Source organism: Chiroxiphia lanceolata, chromosome W, assembly GCF_009829145.1.
Source record: "Chiroxiphia lanceolata isolate bChiLan1 chromosome W, bChiLan1.pri, whole genome shotgun sequence".
In the NCBI taxonomy this organism is placed as follows: domain Eukaryota; kingdom Metazoa; phylum Chordata; class Aves; order Passeriformes; family Pipridae; genus Chiroxiphia; species Chiroxiphia lanceolata.
Genome location: NC_045670.1, coordinates 3347722 through 3368395, shown reverse-complemented (window position 1 = coordinate 3368395; position 20674 = coordinate 3347722). Strand labels below are relative to the sequence as shown.

Sequence of the window (20674 nt, the reverse complement as noted above, 5' to 3'; positions counted from 1 at the left end):
TGTATTAGCGTTATCTTTAGCTAACTGAGTAACTAACAGCTTCCGCAACTGAACATCAAAAACTTGCTTCTCTACAGCCGCTTGTAGCTTTTCCACAAGCTGTAAGAATGGTTCCTGGGTACCATGACGTATAGTTGTGTACCTCGCTTTGGATTCTGCTAATTCTGTAGCTGGTAATAATAACTGCAAACCTAATGATTTTATTTGTTCTAAGATCAATGGGTCCCATTGTGCCTGATGCTGTGGATTAGAAAAACGCCCTGACCTGGTCAAAACATCAACTCCATTACCAAATTGTACGTCGTCCTGTGGAAACTGCAAATTAGTTATAGTTTGAGCTTCTGCCAGTTGCTGCCAAATGGTAGAAAATACATTAAACTGAACAGGTTGAAACATGACTTGCGCAAGCATTTTGATATCATAGGGCGTCATTTCATCCATGGTAATAAGATGTAGCAATTGCATTGTGGCAGGTGAGTTTGGACCATATTTAGACACACATACTTGCAGATCCTGAATGACTTTCCAAGTCCATGGCCGATGTTCATCCATAGTCACTAGTCACTCTACCCAGATCTCCTCGCACCACCGGAAAGGTCATAGGATCATCAGTTGTATTAATAGGACTGCCCTCAGCGAGGAGTGCTGTAACAGCTTCTGATAGCTCCCAGTTGCCTGCCATAAGGACTTGTTGCTTTATTTTCTACCAAAATTTAACTGGATCTTTGGGTTGGAGGGTAACTCGGGAGAGGGGAAACTCCCACTACTGGGGTATCTTCTGCTTTCCAGATTCTCGGTAACATGCTGGTCCCCCCAACCTGAGTCTATCTGTAGTACTTTCCCAGGGGACAGGGAAACTGGTTCCCGTCCTGACATCTCCCCTGTCATGGGTCATCCCCATTCCCGTTGTCTTGAGGAAGGGAGGGGGTAATAATTTGATCCCACTGGGGCACAATCCCCTCGGGGCGAGTCCCCCTCCTTCTCAATTTTGTCTTCCTTGTCGAAGGGGGGCGGTGGTGCTGATGGGAGAATAGACTGAACTGGTGTCATAAGTTCAGCTGCTGACTGCTACCAACCCTCTCCCATACATGCTATCCTCGTCCTCACCCCAAAAGGTAGATCTATATTGGGACTGAGGTGGTTTACTCTTTTCTGAGTCCCCTGCAGGTGCCTTATCTTTTGCAGGAGCAGGTTGAGCATTCTGTTGAGGACGTGCAGGAGGAGAGGGCGGGGAACCTGCAGGGATATCAGCAGAAGGCACCTCACTCACAAGTTTAGAATCAGGAGGTTCCGTCTTATCTTTAATAGTCTGTGTCTTAAGATCCTTTACTGTTTCATATAAAAACCACCAAGTTGTAAGGAGGGAGGCAGCAACCTTTTCTCCCCTGGAGGTAGCATCAAAGAGCTTATCACCAATCTCCTTCCAGATGGAAACACTAAAAACGGTAACAGTATCTGCTTCATACCCCTGGCCTTTGCTCCAAAGCAACATCTTTCGCAAAGTCAGTTGGTCTAACTTCACCCCCCGTTTAAGTAGGATAGATTTCCACATTGATACAACACTAGATTCCTCTTTGCTAAGAGTAGTCCCCATTGTTCTCAGTGGTTCACCTTGTCTAGGTGTCTTCGTCTAAGGCCGGCCTGGCAACTTCACCGTTGCTCTAAAAGCTTCACCATTCCCATGGCTGTCCCCGCCACCCAAATTCTCACGGCTTTCTCTGCCATCCGATTATCACATCGACGCAGTACCATGTTGGAGTCACCAGATGTTGCTGTTGGGACGGACACAACACTGGAAAGTTTCAGTAGAAAGACTTTTACTGAAGGCAAGAAGAACAGAATAGAATAGGAATGACTTAGCACTTTTACAGCTCCTTTTATACATTTCTTAAGCATACTTGCTCTCTACTCATAGGTTAATCTCAAACATAGCAGTATAGTCTTACAACTGATAGGTTGGCTCTTTCAATCTTACTTTCTCACACTTTCTCAGCACATCTGTTCCTTTTTCTTGTCTGTTTATGTCTTACTCAGTTCCTTTATCCACAACAGATTCTTGTTTCTTACAGACAGCCTTCCTCCTGGTACTTTTCCATTCTTCAAGGGTACACCGATATTGTCAGGGTTAATTCCTTCATTCTCAATCACGTTCTCATTCCATGTCAGGCCCCGGTCCCACTGGGGTCCCCCACAGAGGTACAGACCGTAAACCATGGTTTGGTACAGGTCCTAGAACTCGCAGCTATTCATATTGCCTTTGAACTGTTTCCTGATCAGCCAGTTAACATTGTTACAGACATGCTATGTAGCAGGTTTGGTTTCACTTCTCGAGGCTTCCTTCCTTTGAGATGTTACTAATCCACACTTACTCGCTGAAATACGTACTGTATGGGTTCTTGTTAACCACAGAAGGTTTGATTTCTACATAATGCGTGTTAGGTCACACACAGAAATGCCAGGGCCTATAGCAGAAGGGAACCAAAGAGCTGATGCAGCAGCTATGTTTACTACAGTGCCTAGAACTCTCAAGCAAGCTAAATTGTCTCATTCCTTTTTCCACCAGAATGCACATTCTCTGAAGAGACAATTTCAAATCACCCTTAATCAGGCTCGAGACATAGTCATATCATGTCCAGACTGCCAACAAATTACTCCAGTGTCATCCCAGGAAGGAGTTAACCCCAGGAGACTGATAGCTAATGAGGTATGGCAGACAGATATCACACACATAGCTGAGTTTGGTTGGCTGAAATATGTTCATGTTGGAGTCGACACGCACTCCAGATACGTAACTGCCACCGCACATGCCGGGGAAAAGGCAAAAGATGTTATAAGGCACTGGTTTAACTGCTTTGCAACACTAGGGACCCCCAAAAAAATCAAAACTGACAATGGTCCAGCACACATTTCAGCAAAAGTCAAAACTTTCCTAACAGACTGGGGAATCTCTCACTCCACAGGCATACCACACTCATCCACGGGACAGGTCATGGTAGAGAGAGCACACCGTACCCTAAAAGACATGTTCAAAAGACAAAGAAAGGGGGAGTCCATCTGTAGTCCACAGGAACGTCTTTTCCCCCACCACAGGAAGACAACATATGTCATAAATTTTTTAAATTGTGACAATGCAGAGAAAAGTAGGTATGAGAGACAACACAGACCTCAGGCATTTTCCTCTCCCAAACCACTGGTCATGATAAAAGACTTAATATCAGGGCAATGGATGGGACCGGTGGACCTCGTGACATGGGGGAGGGGGTATGCGTGCATATCTACAGGTAAAGAATTAAAATGGATTCCCTCCAGGTGTGTCAAACCCTATATAGGTACACCGCAACAGCAGCAGCAAGAACCAGAGTGATAATTGAAGAAACTGCAGACAAAGACATATAACTGATGTTTACTACCGAAAATGACCAATGTGGTAAAAATACAGAATCTTATTAAAAACCATAAGTGTGCATGTGAAGAAAGAATGAGACGGCCGCTGGTGTGTGTATGAGTGAATGAAAGAGAATTGTGTGAGAGTACAAGTACTTTAAACACTAAGCCCTAAAAAGGTAACACTACCTCAGCCACATGGTCATATTAGAAGAATTCAGTTCATAATGTTTACCCCCAATAAACCCTGTTGTTTAAATAAAGTTGAATTTTCCCTGTTCTACACAAACCCTTAGACAAATAAAGGTTAATGCTTCTTGTTTCTCCCAGTTACATAAGTACCACCCAGTTTTATAAAAAACCCTCAGATCAATAAAGTTGTTGTTTATCCCAGTTACACTACACCCCCTAGGGAAATAAAGGTTCAAGTTTATATCAAACAGGTTCAAAAGGTTAAAGAGAAAAATTCTAATAAATAGGTTTGTTGAAGAACCGGGGTGAAGCAGTGAGCTGAGTCACTGTGACACAATGGTAATTGTTAAAGGTTTTACAAGGTTTAAGCATGTACTGTTCTATTATTTGCACTGTTCTATGATTTGTTTTAATAATAAAAGCGGGGGAGATGTAGGCAACGTGTTTTAGGAATGCTGAATGAGGTACCCTGGGAGATGTAGTCCCAAAATGTACTCCAATACACATGGGCAGTGGCAAGTCCCATGGTGGTTGGTTAAAAGAATCACGTGTTGTTTTAAAGTGCATATAAAATATGCTGTTCGCTTCCAATAAACGGATTTGGTTGTTGGGACTCCAACCAACTGGGTCGTGTGGGTTTATTTATTTATTATATTAATAAAACCACAGGCATAGCAGTTGTCTTTTCTTTTAAGGCTACAATTAGTTTCATGATGTAGAATGTAGATGAAACATAGGAACTAATAGAGAGCTTACCATATGCCGACCTGCAAGAAATTAGCTTACATGCCTCAGAAAACTTGATCAATAAGAGATTGTTCTCTTAAGTAGTAAATTCAATTGAAGATTGTTTACACTAATGGGAAATTCTAGTTATCTTTAACCAATGTTGAATATATGTGTCTTAGTTGGTCTCAAAACAATTAGTTTTGGGGGTCAGGGGTCAACTGGATCAATCATAGATGCTAGGAAACCTGCCAAGTGGAAAGAAGACACGACTGCCCCCCCAGAAGAAACGAATGCGAGATGGCAGTCTTGCTCCACGAATGAAGTCCAGGATGATATTTGACCGCCAAATTATGACATAATTTGAGGTTGGACTTGTGGGAAGGGGTTTTGATGAATACTGTATTTATACCCGAAATTTGTACTGATTCTTTGATTCATGCATGGTGGAGTACCCCTATGAATCCCCAACTGGCATATTAAAGAGATGTCTGATCCAATGATTTGTGGTCATTTGGTTTAATTCTTTTATTTCAACATCAAACCATATCATGAGCTGGAAAGACTCCACTGAAAATCCAGTGCCCAAAAAGCAGATCTTGTAATTGCAGCAGAAACCATGAGGAAGAGGACCGAAGACATCCCTGATATTACATGGGACCAATTGAAGAAGTTGCACCAAAAAGCAAGTACTATCATGGCAGTGGCAGGTGCTGAACCCAATCCAATTAACACCTACTTGACCTATTTGGCTGCTGTCTCCAAAAATACTGAAGTAAGACAGTGCCCGAAATATTCGATGGTTTTCAATTTGATTTGTTTTGCCAATGGTCAACAGCATTATTGGGCTCATGTTCTAAACCCATCTGTTTTTAGATCATTGTCGTGGTGGGATCCATAAGTACCCATTTTAAATAATGATTCTACCTGGACAGGGGATACATGACTCCTGTTCGGTCATTAATTGAAGGAAGAGAATGGAACCTTGTATAGTTTAAATTTTACTGACTGGCATAACGATTCTGTTATGATTTGCACTTCATGATTTTATACTTCTCTTGCGACAAGTAATTTAGATGTTAAATTAGTTAATGGTAGCTATCAGATTAATGCAACTAATCCTTTATATGCTAACTGCAGTACAAATAGTTTGTAGGGATAGGACGTTATCGTGGTTTGACCCTAGCCAGATGCCAGGGGTCTATTAAAACCACTCCACTACCCTCCCTCCTCCCCTCTGGAGTTGGGCAGAGGAGAGAGGAAAAAAAAAACCAAAGGAATTTCATGAGTAGGGATAAGGACTGAAAGAAGGGAGTGTTAACAGGTAAAACAAACTCAGAGTGAGGACCAAACTTAAATTTATTACTAACAGAATAAGAGTTAAAGAGTGAAAAATAAAACAGTCTTAAACACACTTTCCAACCACCCCTCCTTCCTTCCATGTTTTCCCTCCTCCCCCTGCATCAGTACAGGAAGAGAAGTCTACCCACAGGGCAACAGGTCTTCCAAATCTGCTGCACCCGTGGGTCACTCTTCCATGGACTGAAGGGAGCAGCCTGCTCCAACATGGTCTTCACCACGGACTACGGGGGGGCTAAAACTCTGAGTCTTTCCCCTGTCCCATGGGGTCCCTTCCCACAAGAGACATTCCTTGATGAACCTCTCCAGCCTGAGTCCATCCACCCCTCGGGCAACAGTTCTTTTCAATCTGTTGCCCCGAGGATGACTTCCCCAAGGGGGTGCAGTCCTTCATGGGTTGAGCTGTACCGACATGAGTCTCCCACGGGGTCCACAAGTCTTACCCAGAAAAAACTGCTCTGGCATGGGTTTCCCTCTCCACAGGTCACAGGTCTCCAGCAGGACTTTGCTCCACTCTGGGACTCCCACAGGGGTCACAGCCTCCTTCATGTATTTTCCTGCTCCAGCATGGACTCCTCCATAGGCTGCAGGAGGGTTTCTGCACTCCAGTGGTTCTTTATGGGCTGCAGGGGCTTCAGTTCTAAGTCTTTGCCCTGCTTCTGCGGGGGGGAAAGAAGTCCCCCCCTTCCCCCCCCCCCGGTTGCACTGACCTTGGTGACTGCTTGTTCTCCCGGACTGGAATTTCTTCTGCGCAACAACATTCTCTTCCCTTGTTCTTAAATATGTTATCACAGAAGCACATCTCATTGGCTCAACCTTGGTCAGCAGCAGGAAATACCTCCTGGAACTGGCTGCCATTGTTTTTTCATAGGACAGTGAAAGTTTCTAGTAGCTTCTAACAGAAGCCACCCTATAACCCCCCCGCTACTAAAACCCAGCTACAGGTTAAACCCATGACAGATGTGTGTTTCTCTTGTTTTTTCTTATAGTCCTGTGAATCATCTGGGGAACAATCAAGAAAATGAGAAGAACTGAAGCTAAGGTGCTGGTTGCTCTCATTGTGAAACCGATGTTCTAAAACAAAAAATGGGGAGATGTAGGAACAGCTAAACATGACAACACCAACCATCTGGATGATAGAAGAAGAAGAAGAAAATATTAAAGCACAAATATTGTGGTCCTGAGCAAGTCAGAGCTAAGATTAGTGTGTGTATGAAAAGGATCGCAAGGTCAAGCTGGAAAGTTCTTTGTGGTTGAAGGTGGCCACGGGAGTGTCTGTATGGTATGTGTGCAGATAAGTAACACCTGGTCTGGTTTGATAGCTCAGACCCTTATTCTGTATATAAATGGAGTAATACAGTTACAAGTGAGTTCTGCCTGGAGAAAGTCTGTCTCTCATGGATTCATTCACTGCAAAGGATGCTGAGTGAGGGATTTTGCCACAGTGAACCACATATACCACTCAATGTGCAGCAAGATCTTTCTATCCTGGTACCTTTAGTCTAGGAGGACTCTTTGTGTTACATTTGGAAATCGGAGTAGCAATTTTGGCACAGGGCTCCTCCAAGAAAACAACAGTCCTTTCCCCCCAGACAAAATGTCCTTAGCCTCGGTGTCTCAGGTGCAGGGAGTGGACCACCCTGGGCACTCCATGGGCAGTAAGAGCTTTCTTCATGGCACCTTTTATCTGGGAGGAATCTTAGTCCGTGTTCAGTCTTGGGAGTCGGATGGGCATTTCAGCACAGGGCAAGCGAAGGACAGCCTTTTACCCTGGGAAAGAATATCCTTAACCTCTGGGTCTCAGGTGCAGGTTGTGAACCACCCAGAGCACTGCAGAGGTAGCAAGACCTTTCTATCCTGGCATCTTTTGTCTGGAAGGAATCTTTGTCCGTAATCAAATTTGGGAGTCGGACTGACTATCTCGGCACAGGGCTCCTCCAAGTGAACATCAACCCTTTCCCCAAAGAAAACAAACCTGTAGCCTTTCTGTCTCAGGTGCAGGTGGTGGGCCACACTGGGTACTCCATGGTCAGAAAGAGCTTTCAGTCCTGGAACCTTCTGTCAGGGAGGAATCTTTGTCGGTATTGAGTTTTTAGAATCGGACAACCAATTTTGGCGCTGGGCTCCTGCAAGCGAACAACAACCCTTTCCCTCAGGTAGGAAAGCCCTTACCCTCGGGATCTCAAGTGCAGGGGGTGGAACACCAACAGAACTCAATGTGCAGGAAGATCTTTCTGTCCTGTTACCTTCCCTCTAGCAACCCCTGTCCATTATGGGGGTACGTGGGGGACGCGGTCATTCCGACTGCCTCCCTTTGGTATGCAGGGTTTCCTATTCCGAAAGGGGGGGGGTAGCCCCCAGGAACATTCCCAGCTTTTGCCCCATACCCACAGGAACTAGGCATGTCAAGGAAAGGTAGATCATTCTCGGGGCAGGGTCTTCCTCACTTTGACCCCTCAAGCGTGAAATGCGAAACTTGAGACAGTGATCTCACCAACACAGGCACGGAGGCTTCTAGTGAAGAGTCAGGTAGTAGCTCGAAGGAGGGAAAACATCCTGTAGCAGAACTAAAAGCAGCAAATTGGTCAAAGATGTATAAGGTAAAGCAGGATAAGACTGAATCCCAAAAAAACAGTAACTGCCAGGAATGCCACAGACACAATGTCCACCACAAGAGTTGTGGATGCAATTGCCAACATGATAAGGCAAATGATAGGTGTTCTTTCTGTAAAAAGAAAGGACACTGGAGAAGGAATTGTCCAGATTTGAAGACAAGGGGATCAGAGGATTCTTCCCCAGCAGGACCTCTGTTTGTAGCTAAGCTGGGGGAATAGAAAAAAATATCTGTTGACCCCTGTGTTCTAAACCTGTTTCAGGTTCACAGCCTGTGAATGTCTCTGCCCTAATTCAGCTCGGGGGACTGTGCGAAAAACCAAAAGGGGGATACTGTTTTGTTCTGAGTGTGAACTAACAATGTGTCAGAAGTTGACTGTTTGCAGAAAGTCCATTGCAGCAGACAGACCTGAAAGCTGTGCCACCAAAACCCAGACTGGGAGTAAAACGGATGGAAACAACTTTTGTGCAGAAGTGAACGAATGCCTTAACAACTGCAAGCAAGATACACCAAGACAAGGAGTTTTGGACTGCAATAAGAACTCCTGAAATGAGTCAGGAGTAAGTAAACAAGAAAGACCAATAAGGAAAAGTTTCTGACACGGTTAAGAACTGTTGTAAGATCAACCTGTGACTTCCAAAGGTGGTATATATACAAGAACCAGCCAGTGTCATGACTATTGTATTTGTTCTTGTTATCTTCTGTCCTATGTTACTTTTAGGTTTCTCTTACTGTTAGTTTAATTGCAGAAGAATTGAAAGCTTACATTGCTTTTGCTACACTGATTATTTTAAAGTTTGCAACGTTCATATTTGTATATGTTCTGTCCCAGCAGTTTAACAGCAGTTTGTAAATACTGTGGTAAAGCAGTTTGTAAACACTGGTCATCTAGACCTATGGGACTGGACACTCCTGTTCATCTGTTCCAGTCCAGAAACTGAACCTTTGTTAAACAATGAGACTGAAATCCCTGCAAGCCAAACAGAAAGAACTGTTCCAAGTTCAGCAGACCATCTCCATCATGGTCAGAGTTGTTGGCAAAAACCCTGGATTTGCTACCCAGAAGGAAGAAAACCTCTGTTCCTGAGACAAGTGAAACAACAGAGACTGTTACAAGGACTGTTAAAATGATGTTTAAACTTTTTCTGTGTGTATTGTCTAATACCACCAGTAACTATGAATTGAGTTTAGAACCAAAATTTACATTTGGCTTTAGTAAAATGAACCCAATATTCTTCATGAAAATGAGTGTTGGATTTGCACTATGGATTTGGCTGAAATTTGGCAACAAGTTTAAATTATATATTGGGTAATTCCTGAGGATGTCTCATTAGGTTTACAGAGATATCTTCTACAAACTTACTTCATAGTTACAGAACTGAACCTGGATAAAACAGCTATTCATGTTAGTTGTATATGGTGTTAGATCTGCATAATAGCTTCTTGTATGGCTAGTGTCGTAAATATTAGTCATCTTACTAGTATGATGTTAAGTATAAGTGGTAGAGGCTAGACAAGATCTTTGAGTCTTGTCCAGTCTCTAAAGGGGGGACTGTTGCCGTGGAGTTTTTGATTTTTTAATTTTTATAGGCTTTAGAAGTAGTTATGTAGTGAATGTAGATTTTAAAGTAGTTGTATTATCCCTCACCCTTTAGCCCAGTAGTTTATACACTTTCCCTTCCCATATCAAAATTCTGTTAAGTCCTTTAGCTGTTTAGTCTTCTCTGCAAGGTAGGTTTGCAGAAAGCACCCTAATGCCTGTCCCAAGAATGTAAACATGGGCACAGTGACCTTCAGGTCCAGAACTTTGGACGACCTCCAAGGGTTGCACGTCCTGATGAAGAGGAAGATGATGAAAGAGGGGTCCCAAATTCCCCCAGACTCAATTCCCGAAGGGGTGTGCCAGGGGGCAGAATGGGGCAGAACCTGGGGGCGGATAGACCTGGGATTGGATGGGTTAACACCTTAAATTGTGGAACCCCCTGGACACAGGGTAGGACAGATGTATTCCCGGAGCCTGGTGGCTCATTAAAGCTTTCTGCTTTCTTATCTTATGCCCTAATTTGACCCCGAGTCTCTTTTTCAGCGGTCTCTTTTAGGCAACAAATCATAGTCTGTATTCAGTTTTGGAGTTAGACTGCCAATTACAACACAGGGTTCTTGCAAGCAGACGAGAGCCCTGTCCCCCAGGTAAAAAAACCCTTACCCTCAGGGTCTCAGGTGCAGGTGGTGGACCACCCACAGCACTCAATATGCAGCAAGATCTTTCTGTCCTGTTACCTTTAGTGTGGGAGAAATCTTGGTTTGTATTCAATTTTGAGACTCGTATCTGCTATATCGGTGCAGGACTCTATCGGCGGAGAGGATAGAGACAGATTGTGCTAAGATCAATATGATCGACAAAATGTCCGTTTATTACAAGAAGGATACTCATTATATACTGCTTCTACATCCCAATGCATAATCACCTCTTCTACAGTATTGTGTACATAAGAAAAACATACTTTGTTGTCTAGTGCTAATTGGACTACAACAGGTGTCCATATGATCCTGAGGGCACACATTTACCCTCTTGAAACTCCACCTTCACCTTGGCACTGATCCTCCTTTATTCTAACTTCAAGGGTTGAAGCCATGTTAGCTAAGCAGTTTCTTTTACTGTTTGTGCTTTAGCTATGCCAAGGTAAGACCTACAGAAATGCAGAGGAAATTGTTCACATGCAATCTTTGTTCTCCCAACAAATCCTCCTTTTAACTTTGAACAATTTAAATTTCTGTAACATTCTTTATTGTACCCGTAACATTTCAATAAACACAATTGCATATGATAATACTACTACCATTAACAAACTTAACAACTTATATCTCAGGGTTTGTGCTCTTTACTTTTGCCTAAAGGTACTTCTAAATGTAAGGTTTATTCTTGAGAGTTTAATCAGTCTAAAACACTTCTGTAAATGGAACTCCATTCAATTTAGGGTTATGTGTCTTCTGTTTTTCTTTAAGGGTGTTTGTGTATTTGATCATATATCCACACACATACATACATACACTTTCATTCATTCACATTCACATGGTGACCACCATCATTCAAACACATTTCACACAAACATACTTTTGAGTTCCATGTCACTGTGTTTTATGAGCTAAGAAATTATAATTATTCTTTACTACCTTATAATGCCAAAGTTGTTTAACCAAACAGATAAACTGTCTTCTACTAATACCTAGTGAATAATCTAAAGTTCACACAACACACTCTCTTAAATTCTTAACCTTATGTGCCTTAAAAAATATGCTAAAAAATATACTTATAATACTGAAAAATTGTACTCTTAATAATAGTAAAGAAACTGTTAGTTATAATAACTTCTGATGGTGTTACTGTTACCTGCAACAATACCATCAACCTTGTTCTGAAGTATCAGTTTCTTTCCAAGGCTTCATCCATCGCGCAGGTAGCCACTGAACACTTGTGTGCAAAAACTTAACACATAAAACACCTTTTGCAAGTCAATCGAGGGGGCTGACGCTCTTCTCTCCCTCTTTCCGCTTTGCAAAAGTGTGTCAAGAATTTTTAAAATTACTGATCCCTTCACCAAATATTCTCTGTAATAATAATAAAACTCTAAATCTATAGCAGCTTGTCATGGTTTAAGAACCCCAGAATCCAATTCCCTAGTCCAAACCCCCTTCCACATCTCAACCCAGTGTGAGATGGTTTTTCCAGACACCACAGGAGACTCAACACGGGGGGAAGGGATTACATATTACAATGACTGTACAAAAAATACTACAATACATTATATACAATCTTAGCTATCTATACCATGACATAAAAGTATTTACAATGGATCAAATCTCTTCTCCCCTCCAAATAAAAGTCCAGGAGGGAAGAAGGAAAAGATCTTTTCCACTCTCAGAGCAGCAATGTCTTTAGGGCACCAGGTCTCTGTTTCTCTCTTCCATGCAGCAGCTGTAGCTGGATCTCTGCCAGTACACACGAGGGAGTATCCAAACCCCTCAGCCCATGGACTCCAAACAAGGGTCTTCTCTTCCGTGGACTGCGTAGCAGGGACAAAACTCGCTTCACCACATCATATCATGGGGTGTAAGACCCCCATGAAGGTCCCTTCCTCAGGGGATTCACCCCTGAGTCCGAACATCTCAGGCAACTTTCAGTTGAAGGCCTTTGCCTCAAGAGTTCTATCAGAGCTTCTGTGCTCTGATCTCAGGCTGCTAGCTTAGTTTGGCAGCAGCGGTGAGGGGGGTCAAGGTCACCCCCTCCACTTTCCTTTAATCGTCCTGGTCCAGCTTTCCAGGATGCCTGAGTTTTTCAGCTCCTCTCTGCAGTGCTGCTGCATTTGGGACTTCCATTCAGTAGGAGTCCATCCTCTCCACTTAGGAAAGGTCACAAAAGGAGTTTGGGGTTTTTTGGTTTCAGTTCTTACCCAAAACTCTCCCTCTCTCTGTAGAGCTTAGTCTTGCTCTCTCTGCTGCTGGCTCTCGTTCTCTTCAGACAACTCTGTGTCTCTCCTGCTCGGCTGCATGTTTGTTTCTGCTGCTTCTCCAGTTCTTATCTGTTGACTCTGCCACTGTCTCCAACCAGTGTTGTTTGTGTTGCTGCTTCTGCTGCTCACGGTGGAGAAAAAACTTCCAACTACTCAGTCACAGACCTCAGTCTAGTTTAACACTGTTTCCGAGTTTCTATGATCCCAACTGGGGGTTGGGGGGCCGTGGCCCCCCAGAGGGGCTCCTGCCCCTTCTGTTTGTGGCTTTCACAACATGGTTACTTCTTTAACAACAACTACCACTACTTTCTCTTCTGTTCTGCTTGTGATATGTTTATATTTTGCAGAAACACTCATTGGGTAAAACCTCAAGGGTCACCACCCCCTGGGGTTTTATCATTTTATAGCTTCAGGGGGAAAACTGTTTACCCCCACCACACAACTCTATTCTGCAACAGAGCATGCTGTATACTATATTCTCTAAAAATTCTGATAAAATTCTAGGGGTGTTGCTGGTCTGTTTTAAATTCCAGCACTATTTTCTTCTTCTTCAGAACTAGTGTCTGAGTCAGAAGAAGTATCAGTATCTTCAAGCATAAAAGGTCTTATTGCTGCACTTATTGCATTAGCCAAACAGGTTGCTCTTTCCTGCTTGGTCATCTTTGCCGCAGCCTCTAGAAATTGAGTTGTATCAGCATCCCTAGGCAGTGTGTTTAAAACTTGCTTTGTTCTGTCATTGGCATTGTCATAAGCTAACAAGTCCATGAACTTTGCCTTCATGTCATTATCCATGTCTGGATCTGAATCTATAGCCTGATGCAAACGATCCACAAATTGATTGTATGGTTCATTGGGTCCCTGCTTAATCGTAGTACATGGGGGCCCTGTCTTTGCATCTCTCACTGCAAGCAATGACTTATAAGCTAAGTCTTGACTAGTTTGTAGCACCTCATCTGGAAACTGTGCTTGCAAATCTGGTTTGTCGTACTGACCAGAGCTCATGAGTATTTCAGAGGTAACACCATGGAGAGGGTGTCCTTGCTGCCTAGGTTGTGCAGCTGCTGCTGCGCAACTGGCATTCCATTAGTTGAAAAATTGCAACTGCTGAGAAGGAGAAAGTAACGTTGTTATAATCATATGAATATCGTATGGCGTTAGTAAATGGGCAGTAAAGAGATGTTGCATTATTAATTGTGTATAACCGCTCTTTAAACCATACTGTGAAACAGTTGCTTTAGTTTCTTTTAAAATCTTCCAATCTAAAGCTTCCCAGGATCTATTCCCTGCCTTGTCTACAAATACAGGGTAAGCACTGGCTTCTAAGAGCTCAAAATTTCTCTCAGAAGTTGCATTCTGTATTATGGTTTTCCAATTTTGTGCTGGATTGCTACCTGCTCTCCCTCTCCCCTTCTCTCCTCCCGGGAAAATTGGAAACTCTGTAATAGAATTTCCTGCCTCGGGTATCCCTGAAAAGGGGTTCCGAGGAACCAGTGTGGGGACTGCAGGCAAAGCTGAAACATTAGAGGAGGCTGTATTGAGCTGAGCAAGCTTTCTCTCCACTAATTTGGACTCAAGCTCTTGAAAGCGAAGCAATAAAGTGTTTATTTGGTCTTTTATTGCAAGCATAGCAACCTTCTTGCTTCCACTGTCTGAGCTTTTGTTGTCAGAATACAAGTTTGGGGACGGAAGTGATGAAAATAGCTCTTTCGCGTTACCATAATTCAGTTTCTCTTCCTTCCCTCGCAGCAGTACCAATGCAGGTGCAGTACCGAGAACAAAAGTTGATCCAGCTATAGGCACTGGTCTCGGTGGAGAAACCATGAACGCTACGGCGGTGGCTTCTGCCCCTGCCGAAACAGTGACGGCTTCTGCGGCAGTCTTTGCTGAAATAGCTTTGGTTGCTGTGGCAACACTCGCAGGGGTCACTGGCTACAGCAGCCGCAGTTCCCACAGGCGGACTTCTGGGTTCAGATGCGACGACTCCTGGTGACGTAAATCCGTGCACCATGGTGGTTCCAGGCGATAGGGATATAGTGACCTCTGACGGTGCAGAGGCTCCTAGCACCTCTGTTCCAGGTAGTGCTTGTGCAGTAACAACTTCTGGCTCTGTGACCAGCGCAGGCGTAGTGGAAGGTGGCAGTGCAGGCTGCACAGGCGCAACGAAGGGTGGTGGCACTGGCACGGTGCCAGTGTTGTCCTCCGCGGCTCCCGTTTTTCCTGCAGTCTCTGCATTTTCTGTTAGTACAAGCACGCTGCTAAACAGAGTTGGTCCCACTGCTTCTAAGGTTTTTAGCATTTGTGACTTTGTTTCGCGCAGAGCTGCACCACGGTCCTGCTGTCTCCTGACAGAACTGCCTGAGCAGCTATGAGTTCTCGCCGCTCAGTGCTTAACTCTTTCAGCGATTCAAAGACAAAACGCAAGATCTTAGGGTACTTTCTATACTTTTAAACATTTTTAGACCCTTTTGAGATCTCTTCCCACAGCATTCTCCCTATTAAGTCCCATGTGGACACATCAAAAGCAGCTTCAGTTGTGAGGATTAAATCTTTTGCTTTAGCCCATTCGAACAGCCCTCTTAGAGCGCTTTCATCATAATTAGAATCTCTCTCAGAGAGAATTAATTGGAGAAGCTTTTCCACCGCCTTTTCCTCTTTTGAGAGTGTGGACCCCATACTCCTCTCTCAGTCGCTCACCTGGTCAGGGCGAAATTTAACTTCACCCCGGGTGGTTTTTAAATTCTTAGCTCCGGGGGCAGTACCGCTTCTTCGACTACTTCCCTCAGCTCCTTTCCGCTCACCTTTCGTCCCGCAGAATGGCAAATCAGGAGTCCCTGTTCACGGACGCCAGTTATCGACTGAGGGGATAGAGACAGATTGTACTAAGACCAATATGATAGACAAAATGTCCGTTTATTACAAGAAGGATACTCATTATATACTGCTTCTACATCCCAATGCATAATCACCTCTTCTACAGTATTGTGTACATAAGAAAAACATACTTTGTTGTCTAGTGCTAATTGGACTACAACAGGTGTCCATATGATCCTGAGGGCGCATGTTTACCCTCTTGAAACTCCACCTTCACCTTGGCACTGATCCTCCTTTGTTCTAACTTCAAGGGCTGAAACCATATTGACTACGCAGTTTCTTTTACTGTTTGTGCTTTAGCTATGCCAAGGCAAGGTCTACAGAAATGCAGAGGAAATTGTTCACACACAATCTTTGTTCTCCCAACAGGACTCCTACAAGTGAATGACTGCCTTTTCCCAGAGGAAAGAAAACCTTTGGGTCTCAGATGCAAGTGATGGGTCACTCAGAGCACTGTACAGGAATGAAGAGTTTTCTATCCTGGCACCTTTTGTCTGGAAGGAATCCTCGTCCATGTTCAATTTTGGGAGTCAGACCAGGTATCTCAGCACAATGCTCCTGCAAGTGAATGACAGCTCTTTCCCTCAAGCACGGAAGCCCTTACCCTCTGGGTCTGATGTGCAAGGGTGGGATACCCAGGGCACTCAATGTGCAGCAAGGTTTATCTGTCCTGGCATTTTTTGTCTGGGAGGAATCTTCGCCTGTATTTGATTTTGGGAGTTGGAATGCCAATTTCAGAGCAGACAACAGCCATTTCCCCCAGGAAATTTTGTCTGGGAAAAATCTTAGTCCATGTTCAATTTTGGGAGTCAGACTGGCAATCTCGGCGCAAGGCTTCTGCAAGCAAATGACAGTCCTTTGTCTCAGGTAGTGTTGTCTTAAACTTTAAGAACCAAAAAAGTCTCCAGGCAAATTTAGTATCGAGATAAGATAAGGAGCGGTCCATTAATGAAGGCCTTCATGTGCAAGGGAGTATGAACGGCCCGAGTATCCCCCAGACAGTGGCTCTACAATTTTATAGTATTGTCCATCCAATCCCAGAACTATCCTTCCCCCTGATCCTACCCCAGCACACCTTTTTGGAATGGAATCAGGGGGCCTCAAGACCCCTGTCCTTCCTCATCTTCCTCTTCTTCATGGCACATTCTGTCTTTGCAGCATCCCCAAGGTTTCCAGGTTTGAAGGTCACTTTGACTATCATGGTATCCTGTTGTTCAAGCCTGGGGTGCAAATGTTCTTAAACAGAAAGAAGGTCTGCCTTGAAAGGAGTCTAAACAAACCTAAAGAATTTAGAAAATTCAATATGAAATAGGGTAATAGTGTTGGGTAAGTGTAGACTACAATTCTAAAGTGTGACAGACTGTATAATTATACTAAAAATCTACATTTACTACACAACTACTTTAAAATCTACAAAAAGCTAAAAATCCTAAAAATCCAAAGGCATCAGTCCCCCCTTTTAGAGGTAGACAAAGTTCTGTCTTGTCCAGTCTCTACCACCAGAAAGATGACTAACACCTACAACATTATTAATACAATAAGCTATTATGCAGATGTAAATATATATATATATATATACAACTAACATGAACAGCTGTTTTATCGAGGTCCAGATTGGAAGGAAGTTTATAGAAGATGTCTCTGTAAACCTAATGAGACATCTTCAGGAGTTGCTCAATGGAGAATTTAAGCTTGTTGCCAAATTTCAGCCAAATCCATAGTGCAAATTCAGCAATTGCTTTTATGAAAAATATTAGATACATTTTACTAAAGCCAAATGTAAATGTTGGTTCTAAATCTGATTCACAGTTACCGATGATTAGGCAACACACAGAGAAAAACTGTTTAAATATCATTTTAACAGTCCCTGTTCTTCCACTTGTCTCAGTGAAACGAGAACCAGGCCTAGAAGAGTTAACTGAGATATCTTGGTCTGCTAAGAAACCCCCCAACACCTGTTCTGCTGCTAAGAGTTGTTCTGTTCTGTTCACTGTACCTAAACTAAGAAGAACACTATCAACCTAGAGGTAATAAATTACAGGTAAACAGGTAAACAACAGTTGGTGGGGTTGTTAATGGGACAAAGTAACCCTGATATCAGAAAAAGGTTACAGAAAATCAATCATCCGGCTAACAAAAATTTGGAAGTATTAATGAATGAGGTTTGGAAGGTGTATAACAACAGAGAGAAAAGAGAAGACAGAAAACTTGCAAGGGTTGTGGTGGTTGTTCTAACTCAAAATTCAAAGACACCGGGACAGAATATTAGGGGTTGTGACCGAGGACAGGCAATATGAGGGAGAGGAGGTTTATCTTTCCAGCAAGTAAGAGTGGGACAAAATCAGTGTGCCTATTGCATGCAGGAGGGACATTGGAAGTGAGACTGCCCTAAATTAGAAAATAGAAACTTGGAAGGGGTTGTCATCACTCACCAGGATACTGAATGAAGGGGACCAGTTGGTTTATCCCTAGCAGACCTGTTGGTTAAAATTGAACTAAGGGAAGAAAACAAAAAATTAGACTTTTTAATTGACACTGGAATGACATTTTGTTTTAAATGAAGAACTGATACCTAAAAGTGATAAATTTGTTCAAGTCATTGGGACAACAGACCAAGCAGAAAAAGCCTTTTTGAAACCCCTAAAGTATAAAATTGGAAAGCAAATGGGAATACATCAGTTCCTGTATTTACCAAATTCACCAAAGCCCCTATTAGGTAGAGATTTACTGGAAAACATGGAAACTACGATTAAATTTGAACAAGGTAAAACTGAATTTAAAGTAAAAGAAGAACAATTATTAGCAGCCTTGAGTTTGACTATGAACTGTGTAAAAACAGAACAAAACAATCAAGATATTGACCAAATTATAAATCAAGTATATCCACTGGTGTGGGTCACTGACACACCAGGTAAGTCAAAATGGGTAACTCCTATTCAAATAGAACTACAGTCAGGAGCTAAGTCAGTGACTAAGAAACAAAATCCACTGAGGTTAGAAGAAAGGAAAAGGATTGAACCAATAATTGAAAACTTTTTGAAGTTAGGACTCTTGATAGAGCTTGAATCAGACTTTAACACTCCAATTCTCCCAGTCAAGAAACCAAATGGGACTTATAGGCTAGTTCAAGATTTAAGAGCAGTAAATTAGATAACTAAAACCATACACCCTGTGGTTGCAAATCCTTATACACTTTTAACAAAATTAAGGGACAATTTAATTTGGTTCACAGCGTTAGATTTAAAAGATGCCTTTTTCTGTCTACTCCTAACTCAGGAAAGCCAAAAGATATTTGCTTTTGAATGGGAATCTGTTAGCAGTAGGAGAAAAAATGCAAATAACTTGGACAGTGTTGCCTCAAGGGTTTAAGAACAGTCCCACCCGATTTGGTAATCAGCTAACTAAAGAGCTAGAGCAACGGCAACAGCCACCAGGAGATGGCATTCTTCTACAATATGTGGATGATCTCCGAATAGCAACTAAAACAAAAGATTGCATTCAGTGGACTATATCTCTCTGTACCAGGGTGAATTTATGCTGATACTTTTGGTCTGTGTTTGGCCCCAACCACCTGCAGTAGTTTAGATTCTCCCTGTCAAGTTCACTGATAAAACAGTGAATTTGTCCTTGGAGGGAGAACTTCTCTATAAACTGTTTTAATTGGTGTTCTGTGATTGGCTGGTTGTCCTCCAAGGTCGCTTGAAGGAGAAAGTGATGAGGAGGGGAGGAAGGTTCGACCCCCAACTCAATTAGAAAAGCCCCCCAAAGCATACTGCACGTGCGTTAGGGGATTTCTGAAGTTCTTATGCATATGCAGAAGAGATGCACTTACATAACTGGGAGGTGGGACTGAGGGTCTCTGACTGGGCGGTGCTGACCACACCTGGGAGGTTGTGGTCACTCAGTTAATTGTATAAAAGTAGATAGTGCTTTCTTGGAAGGGAGTTAACTTCACACCAAGGACAACGTTGCCTTTTGACGGGGACACCTGCCAGTTTGTGAACTTACTGATTCTCCAAGGATGCGGCTTCTGCTATGGGTAATTATAGACATGCTAGGTCGGTAAGATAACTCTATGGGCAATAGCTGGGTAACTGGGGAGGTCATGCTGGGGGCTTATTTCTCTCCTTCTTCCTCCCTTTTGGGTTTGTTGGTTTTGTTGCCCACCTCTTGGTAATAAATATTGGTTTTTGTTAAGCTTTTAATGGTGTCATGGTTTTCAAGCTTCAGTATGTCTCGAACCCTTCCCTAATACACTCTCTTAAATTTTTTAGGTTTAAGTGGTTATCGAGTTTCTCAACAGAAAGCTCAACTGGTCCAGGAGAAAGTAATATATATGGGATGCGAAGTTTCGGGAGGACAACACTCTCTGGGAACAGCAAGAAAGGAAGCCATCTGCCAGACACCCAAATCACAAATGGTGAGCGACCTACGAACCTTTCTAGGAATGACAGGTTGGTGTCGTTTATGGATATATCAGTATGGACTAATTGCAAAGCCCTCATATGACCTGCTGAAAATAACTAAGGGTAACCTAGACTTGACCCCCGAAGCAAGCGAAACCTTCAAACGGTTGAAGCAAGAGCTCATGAGGGCTCCGGCGTTGGGATTGCCTGACATAATGAAACCCTTTTGGTTGTTCTCACATGAGTGACAAGGAATGGCTCTAGGTGTCCTGGCTCAACAACTAGGGCCATATAAAAGAACAGTAACCTACTTCTCCAAATAATTGGATGAGGTAAGCAAAGGATGGCCCACCTGCCTGAGGGCAGTAGCAGCAGTAATCATTAATATAGAAGAAGCCAGGAAACTTACAATGGGACAGAAAATGACTGTATTGGTGTCCCATACAGTATCAGCAGTACTGGAACAGAAAGGAAATCATTGGTTGTCACCCTCTCGATTCCTGAAATATCAAGCAATCCTGGTTGCATCAGACAACATAACCATTCAGGTGACTAATATTGTCAACCCAGTTTCATTCCTAGAAGGAAGAATCTCAACTGAACCTGTTGTG

At 43.0% G+C, this 20674-nt stretch overlaps 2 long non-coding RNA genes across 2 annotated transcripts in view; one reads left to right on the top strand and one right to left on the bottom strand.

Moving 5' to 3' along the window:
- The window catches only part of LOC116780009, an 893112-nt gene that overhangs the window by 458040 nt on the left and 414398 nt on the right, over positions 1 to 20674 (bottom strand). The window lies entirely within an intron of this gene.
- LOC116780015 lies at positions 3871 to 19556 on the top strand. Its single transcript, XR_004354287.1, has 3 exons — positions 3871 to 3881; positions 17927 to 17931; positions 19480 to 19556. It is a non-coding gene; the product is annotated as an uncharacterized LOC116780015 (long non-coding RNA).